The sequence below is a fragment of the Lactuca sativa genome, chromosome 5 (genome assembly GCF_002870075.4).
Source record: "Lactuca sativa cultivar Salinas chromosome 5, Lsat_Salinas_v11, whole genome shotgun sequence".
NCBI lineage: Eukaryota > Viridiplantae > Streptophyta > Magnoliopsida > Asterales > Asteraceae > Lactuca > Lactuca sativa.
Window position 1 is genome coordinate 82105537 of NC_056627.2, and position 10000 is coordinate 82115536.

General features: G+C 32.6%; 1 protein-coding gene, 3 non-coding genes and 1 pseudogene across 4 annotated transcripts in view; 1 reads left to right on the top strand and 4 right to left on the bottom strand.

Annotated features, from left to right (window-relative positions):
• The window catches only part of LOC128125916 (maturase K), a 7053-nt gene extending 1961 nt beyond the window's left edge, over positions 1-5092 (bottom strand). Inside the window, exon 1 of the mRNA XM_052764206.1 lies at positions 1-5092. This exon is cut by the window's left edge and continues 1961 nt beyond it. The gene's annotated coding sequence lies outside the window, so the exon portion shown is untranslated.
• TRNAS-GCU (transfer RNA serine (anticodon GCU)) lies at positions 4783-4870 on the bottom strand. The gene has a single exon. It is a non-coding gene; the product is annotated as a tRNA-Ser (tRNA).
• A 2105-nt stretch (positions 5093-7197) lies between the features above and the next one.
• The window catches only part of LOC128126380 (DNA-directed RNA polymerase subunit beta-like), a 5309-nt pseudogene continuing 2506 nt past the window's right edge, over positions 7198-10000 (top strand).
• TRNAY-GUA (transfer RNA tyrosine (anticodon GUA)) lies at positions 8042-8125 on the bottom strand. The gene has a single exon. It is a non-coding gene; the product is annotated as a tRNA-Tyr (tRNA).
• Positions 8229-8300, bottom strand: TRNAE-UUC (transfer RNA glutamic acid (anticodon UUC)). The gene has a single exon. It is a non-coding gene; the product is annotated as a tRNA-Glu (tRNA).

Here is a 10000-nt window from a genome sequence, read left to right on the forward strand (position 1 = left end):
AATTTCAATATTTATGTTCGTTTTCATTATAGGATAACAAGATGATTAGAAATCCTTTACTTTTTTTTCAACCCAATCGCTCTTTTGATTTTGGAAATTTTTTATCAATATACTGTTTCTTATACACACACATCTCCATTATGGAATGGAGAATGGTAATATTTAGGATTCATTAAAAAATCAAGAATACATTCCTGGGAGAAAGCCTTCCCGTATTGGGCACTAATATTTTTTTAACGTCTAATTAGATCGGGTAATCATTCAAATTAAGAACGGAAGCTCGTTGCTTTTTCTTTCCCTATAATCAAAATGAAATTAATTGAAGCCGCGGGGCCCTATCCATTTATTAATTCGACCCAACTTGAAATTGACTTCGGTTTGCTCCCTTTCACTAATTTAAAGAAGGTTTTGTACCGAGCCGGAATAAATTATTCTCAGAACTCTTAATTGATACGACATGCTATTTTTTCCATTCATTCCCTTTCAGGATCAGTCGTGGTCTTCCAAACTTTACCGATGGTATGGATGAATCCCTCGCTTCATCTAATGTGTAAAAGATCCTAGCCGCACTTAAAAGCCGAGTACTCTACCGTTGAGTTAGCAACCCAAATAGAAAACGGGTATGTAGATACAATCAGAATAAAACAAAATGATGAAATAAAAGCATTAAAGTACGAAATCAAAAAATATATAAAAAAATTAGAATCTATTTGGAACATAAAAATGACTAAATCAGATGAAAAAATAAAAAATTTTCCGATAAAAAAAGAAATAAAGAAATCGAAAAAATGCTAGACCATCCCCTATTTCTATGTTATCCACCTTTTTCAATCAAAAATGCGGGTATCAAAGCTAATCCAACGAACCCATAATTTGAATCAACTAAGGTAAAAAATCAAATGGGACGGAAATAAATAGAGCTGCTTATCACGATGAATTATATTTGTTCGATACAATGTTGTCAATATAAAGGGTAAGAAAAGAATACGATGGAAAAAATACAAGAACTTAAATTGAAATAATAGTAAAAAAAAGGACTTGTGTTGGATTGGCACTGCATATATACTAAAATTTTTAGTTTCTAAATAAAGAAGAAGTAGAAAAAGGATTTATGCAATCAATAGTATATTGAATTAATATAAGTCGAATAAAGAACTTCGATTCCTTGTGTCTTACTTGGTATTAGAATTTAGAATTCGAATGAAAACCACCCGATTGTAGGCAAGAATTTTTGATTTTGTGAGGATCAATCAAATAAGGTTTTCGTTAGAAAAAGATTCTATAAAAGAAATGATAAATAGATACTAATAGAGCAAGAAAAGAAGGAAATAAAAAAAACATAGTATAGAAAAGATATCCAAAATTATATAGAAATCACTATCCTACCCTTAGTTTTTATTTCCTTAATTTAATTCCTTAATTTAATTGAATTTCGTTTGATTAGGGCAAAGTTCCTTAAAAACCTCTGCCTTTTTTAAAATATCCTGAACAGTTCCTGTAGGCTGAGCGCCTTTTTCAAGGAAATAGAGAATAGCGGGAACGTTTAAATAAGTTTGATTCTTGATCGGATCATAAAAACCCACTTTCCGAAGATCTCTTCCTTCTCTTCGGGATCGAACATCAATTGCAACGATTCGATAGACGGCTCATCGGGATAGATGTAGATGAAAAAGAACCCCCCCCTAGAACCGTATAGGAAGTTTTCTCCTCGTACGGCTCGAGAAAAAATGATTTGAAGTTTTGTCTATGGATAAAATTATAATAAATAGTAAAGGAATCCGTAAAATAAATTAGCCTATAATTTAACTTATAGTCATTTTTATTTAACTTACTTACTGAAAACTAAAAAATCATTTGTACTCATAACTCAAGTTCAATAATTATCAAATATATTAAATAAAATTAAGATATTTTTTTATTGAGTGGTCTTTAACCCCCCCTTTTGTCTCGTTGAAAATCTATTTGGATTCTTTATTCGGATCTGTGAGACAATTGAAGTGGTGTTTCCTTGTTCTGGGATCCTTTATCTTTGTTTTAAATCATTGGGTTTAGACATTACTTCGGTGCTTCTGAATCCTTTCAAAATGGTAGCAACATACCCCTTTTGTGATTTCTTTCTAGAATCATACCGACGGTTGATTCGTGCGCGATACACTGTGGATCGAAAACGTTTTGCGGTTCCAACAATTTTTTTGAATTGAAAATTTGCTCGAATCGGATCCTTTCAATTTCTATATCGATATCGAAGATATACTTACGAAGTTGTTCCAATTTATTGATTGGCATTAACCCTAGATCGTTGCCCCTGAGAAATTAATCCATACTTTCTACTCGAGCTCCATCATGAACTATTTACATTACAACCCAATAAAAAAGAAGGGTTCTAGTAGAATAGAACAAACGACGTCGAGCCAAGAGCACCTTCATTCCTATATAAAAGAAAATGGTGGATGTAAGAATAAAAATCCACACCGGATCGTGTCCTTCAAGTCGCACGTTGCTTTCTACCACATCGTTTTAAACGAAGTTTTACCATAACATTCCTCTAATTTGGAACCAGTATGGAATTGATTCAATTATGGAATCATGAATAGTCATTGGTTCAGTCGGTACAGAGACATAGTCATTTATATTTTTTTTCCTAGCTACATAGATAATAAATATTTTTTATTAAGAAATCTTAGCAAGACCCGGGCTTTTTTGTATGAACGGAAATTTTTTCTATAAATCTATATCTCAAAAAAATATCTAACAGAAATATCCGGAAATCTAAATATAGAAATAACATAACTAACAGAAATAACACGAATAAATAAATTCTATTTGACTCTGCCTGTTCAAGTGACTCAATCAATAAGATAGACTGACCCATTTCCAACTTCTCAAAGATTCAACCCATAAGGAATCATTACAAATCTTGATAATTGAAAAAGTTTCCTACTTCGACATCATTATTTGAGTCAAGTTTTACTTTTACAGTAAAGCCTACATTTGATTATCATAAGAAATAAGAATTTCTGTTTCTTTTCGAATAGAATTGTCAATGATTTAAAGCAAATAAGCTAAAAAGATCGAACAATAAAAAGAAATATCATTGTTAAATATTTAAATTTGAATATTTTAGGGATGCAAATTATTTTTCACAAAAATAGAAAGACTATTGTCACTGAAATAGGATAACAATACATACCCATAGGCTAAGCACTTCCTCGTTTTATATGTATTTTCATATTTTGTTTAACCTGAGGTTAAGTAATCTTTCTGCAACTGTGATCTATGCCCCATCTTATCTTTATCTGGATCACAAAAGGAGTCAGTTACATTTGCATGTCATTTGAACTCGATTTAGTTCATTTTGTGAAAAACTGAGATATGATTCCGAAAAGAATCATTAAAAATCAAAAAAGAAAGAAGAATAAGATTCTATCCAATATTAGACCTTGAAACAGAACCTTGTTGAACAAAAAAGATGTATTCGGATACAATGGATATGCTCTGGGACGGAAGGATTCGAACCTCCGAATAGCGGGACCAAAACCCGTTGCCTTACCACTTGGCTACGCCCCATTTATATTGTTATTGGACACTAATACTAATAAAGAATAATATTGGTATTAAGTGTTCGTCAATTCCAGCCCAACTATCTATAGAAAATCTTTCTTCTTTATTCTTCTTTATAGAATATATTATAGATTCGTGCTAGGATTTTGACATGTGTATATCTAGAATTCAACTGAATTTATTGATCATTACATACAATTCAATTAAGATATTGTATGAAAGTATGATTTCTTCTATTCTCCTTTGAGAATTGGAGGATTTTTGATTGAGCGGAAAAAGAAGGAGTTTTTTGTCTACCTTACTTTCTTCATTTTTCCTTATATAAATAACTCAATCAAAATGCAATTATCTCGACGAACAAAATGTCTGTTATGCTTAATATCTTTAGTTTGATCTGTCTTAATTCTGCCCTTTATCCGAGTAGTCTTTTCTTCGCCAAATTGCCCGAAGCCTATGCTTTTTTGAATCCAATCGTAGATGTTATGCCAGTCATACCCCTGTTCTTTTTTCTTTTAGCCTTTGTTTGGCAAGCTGCTGTAAGTTTTCGATAAGATCTTGAATACTATCCTAGAAAATTCATGATTTATTCGAGAAAAATTATAACAATTGATAAGATCAAATAAGTCTGGGAGTATGAACCTTCAATTCAAACATTGAAATTCTTGGCTAGCCGCAATAAATTTGGCTCGCCCCATTTCCCGATTCTAATCCTTTTTCCGGCGAAAGACCTTATTAGGTTAGGGTCCCTTAGAATATCTAATTGTGGGTATGAAAGTGATTTGTGATAATCAAAGACTCTTATTACAAATTTAAACTTCAGTTGAATTTCTGAACATTCTTTTCTATTTCTAGAATTCATTTCTTGGTGTCAAAATAGGATATGTGATATAAAAATGGAGGATCTATTATCTTTTCTCGTTTTTCTTTTTCAAAAAATGATCTTGGAGGTTGTGTAATGCTTACTCTCAAACTTTTCGTTTACACAGTAGTAATATTCTTTGTTTCTCTCTTCATCTTTGGATTCCTATCCAATGATCCAGGACGTAATCCTGGACGTGAAGAATAAAATAAAAATTTCGTTTTTCTTGCTTGATTTACAATTTTCTTAAGATTTTATTTTATATATTCATATTCCATACGTTTAACTAGTAAAAAAATCATTTAATTTAAAAGGGGTTTGCGAAATTTGAAAGAAAAAAAATAGAAAGTCATCAACGGAAACGGAAAGAGAGGGATTCGAACCCTCGGTACGAATAACTCGTACAACGGATTAGCAATCCGTCGCTTTCGTCCACTCAGCCATCTCTCCCAATTGAAAAAGATAATTACTATGTTACATTACACATCAAGTAAGGATTAACGAAAGTATTTCTTTCACATTCTTTATCGTTATTATATAATTAGCAATTCCATTTAGATGCTCGAAAGATCCAAATAGAAAGATAAATAAAGAAGACCTTCTTGCTTTTATTTTGTTCGAAGTGCCTTTTGGGCCTGGCCCGGTCAATACCCAGCCGGGCCTTTTTTTGTTCCAACGAATTCCATATATTTATAGGTATAGGAGACATACTCTAAAAAAGATACCCAATTTGGTATCTGTGTAAGAATTTCCATTGTGGGGTTTACATATACTTATCGTTTTTGTTATAATGGAAATTGAAAGGATTAAGAATCAATTAAGTATGTTTTGTAGTTTCTTATGTCATTAGGCAACCCCAATTTTAGATTCAAATCCAAGAATCATTCAGGAATTCTCAGTCAACGAATAGTTAATGGTTCCCATTTGTCATAAATTTTGTGACATAAATTTTGGCTTTTTTGAATGAAAATATACATTTGATTTTTCAATAGAAAAGTGAGGGGAAGTTTTTCGACATTTTATGTTTTGAGATACTATACAATCAATCGAAGGGGTGGTCAAACAAAAGGGGAAAAGGGTTTCTTTTAGAATTTTTATAAATTTAGAAAAAAAAGGATGAAATTAAAAAAGGGATGCAAGTACAATAAACTAAAGTTTAGTAATCCAACCCATAAAATTTTATCTTATTATGTATCGTTTTGGCGGCATGGCCGAGTGGTAAGGCGGGGGACTGCAAATCCTTTTTCCCCAGTTCAAATCCGGGTGCCGCCTCATCAACAAACGAATCAAAATTTATTATCTGCTGATATAAATCACCCAAATTTTACCCAACAGATAAGGCGATTGTTGATACTTGGTTGATTCTAAACATCTGTTCTGGGGATTTTGTAAAAGATTGGAAATCTTTCAATCTAAAATTCAAATAAAGATTATATTATAATGGTCGAAGCAAGACTTCCCGATTCCCTTCTACTGCTAATGTCTACTGATTGGGTCTTGAATTTCATTGGCATAGCCGCCGGCGGCTAACTAGTTGTGGAAAGTCCTTTATGTAATCTACATATATAGACTCGCGAGAATCTCTGAGTGTTCAGGCATTCAATCACTATTAGATTGAGATTGGATGGATAATTTACTTTTTTAAAGTGAAAAAAAAAATTATTATTATTTTTTTTTTAACCCCTCGTCAAGAGTATAATATACTATCTCCCAACTGCTTCAGAGAGACAATCGGGAAAGGAAAGGGTACGGATTAGATCAAATAGGAAATAAAAGTATGTAATAGATAGCAATTGATCTATTTGTACTTTGAAGGGCAACAAAGAATGGGCCCTGTTTTTTTATTACTATATGTTCCATTAGTAACATTCCTTTGTAGCGTCATTGTGTATTTTAGTTGTGTTTAGTCTTTCCCGGTTAGAAATCATATAGGAATTTTTTAGAAATGGATTTATTTGATTGGTTCATCAATAGTGTTCGGCCAGAATCCCTTTTTGACTCTGGACCATGGATTCTACTATTATTAGTGAGCAATACAATAATGGAATATTTCTAGCATAAAGATAAGGGACATAATTGACATGGATATAGTAAGTCTCGCTTGGGCTGCTTTAATGGTAGTCTTTACATTTTCCCTTTCACTCGTAGTATGGGGAAGAAGTGGACTTTAGAAGGACTACTAATTTAGTTTAGGAATGAAATGGTATCAATTGTTTTATAGATCGTTCTGCAACGCATTTTTTATTTTTTATTTGAATTGAAATAATTTTCAAATCAAAATTTATTCATTTCGAAATTCCATTGGATTCTAGTGGAGAAATGTATTATATAACAGTAAAACAATTATTCAGTAAAACAATTATTTCAGAAAGAAAGAGAATTGGGTCCTACGTTAATTCCATATATGGATTAATCACTACATATATTGAAGATAGAAGCTAATATAGTATACCAACTTTATTAGAAAGTAAAGTACAACTTTATACACTACTATAACACTAATAGAGAGTATGGTAAGAAATTTCTTACCATACTCTCGGATCTCATAGAATACCGCTCATTATAGCCCGTTGATTTCATTTAAAACGCAAAAAAATAATTCTTTTGATTTGATTTCTTCAACTATTGATAAGAACTCAGAAGTCAAGTTTCATTTCAAGTAATTAATTATTTTGACTGACTGTTTTTACGTAAATGATAAGTAGAAAAGCAGTAGGAACTAAAATGAACAGTGTAGTAGCAATAAATGCAAGAATATTTACTTCCATAATCTCAATCTCATCGTTTGTTTTTTATTTCACAATAACTCGGGATTTAATCCCATAGAGATGATAAATCTTTCACCTGTCAATTCCATGAATGCATTACCTATCGATGATCTTGAATCGGATCAATATCATGAATAACAATATCTGAGCTATTAAATTAATTCGTCGTCGAGAATTGAATAGTATAACATACGAAGATCTTTTATCCATACCGAATCCAAGATTGGATTCCCAGACCAATCAAAAATTCCTTTATTTATCCTTCTTTTCTGTTCTTTCTTTTCTATAACCTACCTTAGGTCTTCCGTATAGAACCATCAAATGAAGTATCCTCGTCCGTTTCCATTTCCATTAACTACAAAACGCCAACAAAAAATACAAGCGAAGTGGAAAAAGAGAGGAATTAGGTTGTAAATTTGAATGATCCAATTTTATTTGGAAGACAAAGAAGTATGAGAAAGAGGAGTCGCGGGAGAAAAGATGGAATATTCTATCAACTTCACTATTTTAGTTATTTTCATTTTATTTTAGTTTAGTGTTTGTTCTTTCTTCGACAGAATCCTGAAAAAAAGAGGGGAAACCCCTTCGGAATTAAATTATGATCTCTGTCCCTTCTTTCATTTCACATAAAATGGAGAGGTGAATTGATGTACTTATTGGATCCGTCGGGACTGACGGGGCTCGAACCCGCAACGTCCGCCTTGACAGGGCGGTGCTCTTGCCTATTGAACTACAATCCCAGGGAAATAAGAAGAGATCTAACAGAAAATTTGGCTTCTTTTTTATTCTCTCTTATCAGGTATTTCTTAAGAACAAGAGGGTTCTACCATTTGATAGTATATTGGCGAATTTTTGGGCCGAGCTGGATTTGAACCAGCGTAGACATATTGTCAACGAATTTACAGTCCGTCCCCATTAACCACTCGGGCATCGACCCAACGCCTAATTAGACGTTCCATAATCAACTTCCTTTCGTCTACCAGGCGGACTTGACAAATACATTTCACTTTTGATAAAATCCTACTCCTATGGTCTTGGTATACCCCTAGAGGGACTTGAACCCTCGTTTTCTCCGTGAAAGAGAGAGGTCGTAACCACTGGACCATAGGGGCACCAATGGACCATAGGGGCCTATGGCCACCTTTAGGAAATCAAAAAGCACTACACAATACAAATACAATAGGGAATAAGGCCTAAGGCCACCTTAACTTAAATATAAATCAGCCGAGGGACACCTTTAGAAGATGAATAGGATATGAATCAAACCGAAAAACTCGTTAACTTTTCTGGGGGTTAACGGTAATCAAACTTTACCATTAAACTATACAATCTTTCAACTTTATTTCATTGGTTTTTCTCGTCTTTATCTCTCTCATTCAGAAAGAGTTTTGCATTGGATCCAAGATACGGTACCTCTGAATCAGCAGAGCAGGAGATGCAAAAAAAAATGATTTACCAAAGTCTGATTTGGGAATTTTATTGAGCCCTAAATCATATCAAAGCCATATCAAATTATATATATATATAAATAATACTGTCAACTGTCAATTGACGACAGGAGGGCAATAAAAAATAAAAGAAGAGAAAAGACATTAGGTATATCCGCCGGGTTCATCAATACAACATTCCTTTAGTTTTATGGTATTAAATATTCAAGTAGATTAGAATATCAATACCGTTTTACATTTTACATTATAATATAAGAAACTGACTCAGTTTTTATATTATAAAAAAAATCCCAAAGCATAGTAAGACTAAGCAGGAGAATTCTGTTTCTAGGACTGTTTTCTCAATTCCGTTCCATTTGCATCTCTTAAAAATGACAATTTAAATGAAATTGAAATTAAGTATAAATTTGAATTCCACCTATCTCATAGATTCCAGTCAAAGATTCATGGAATCGAAATTCCATCATTGCTATAGGATTTGATGGATAATGAGCCAGCCAAAATGGTATTTCTTTTTTTTTTTTTTTTGTTTTTGGAGAATTCGAGATGGATGAATATAAATAACTGACAATTTCAAAATAATCCGGGATAGACGCAATGTCCACAATACCTGGATTTAATCAGATACAATTTGAAGGATTTTGTAGGTTCATTGATCAGGGTTTGACAGAAGAACTTTCTAAGTTTCCAAAAATTGAAGATACAAATCAAGAAATTGACTTTGAATTATTTTTGGAAAGATATCAATTGGTAGAACCCTCGATAAAGGAAAGAGATGCTGTGTATGAATCACTCACATATTCTTCTGAATTATATGTATCTGCGAGACTAATTTGGAAAAACGATAGGCGTAGGTATATCCAAGAACAAACAATTTTGATAGGAAAGATCCCTCTAATGACTTCTCTGGGAGCTTTTATAGTAAATGGAATATATAGAATTGTGATCAATCAAATATTGCAAAGTCCCGGTATTTATTACCAGTCAGAATTGAACGATAATGGAATTTCCGTCTATACCGGCACCATAATATCAGATTGGGGAGGAAGATTAGAATTAGAGATTGATAGAAAAACAAGGATATGGGTTCGCGTGAGTAGGCAACAAAAACTATCTATTCTAGTTCTATTATCAGCTATGGGGTTGAATATAAGAGAAATTCTAGAGAATGTTTGCTATCCTGAACTATTTTTGTCTTTTCTGAATGATAAAAAACAAATAGGGTCAAAAGAAAATGCTATTTTGGAGTTTTATCAACAATTTGCTTGTGTAGAGGGAGATCCGGTATTTTCTGAATCCTTATCTAAGGATTTACAAAAAAAATTCTTTCAACAAAGATGTGAATTGGGAGGGATTGGTCGACG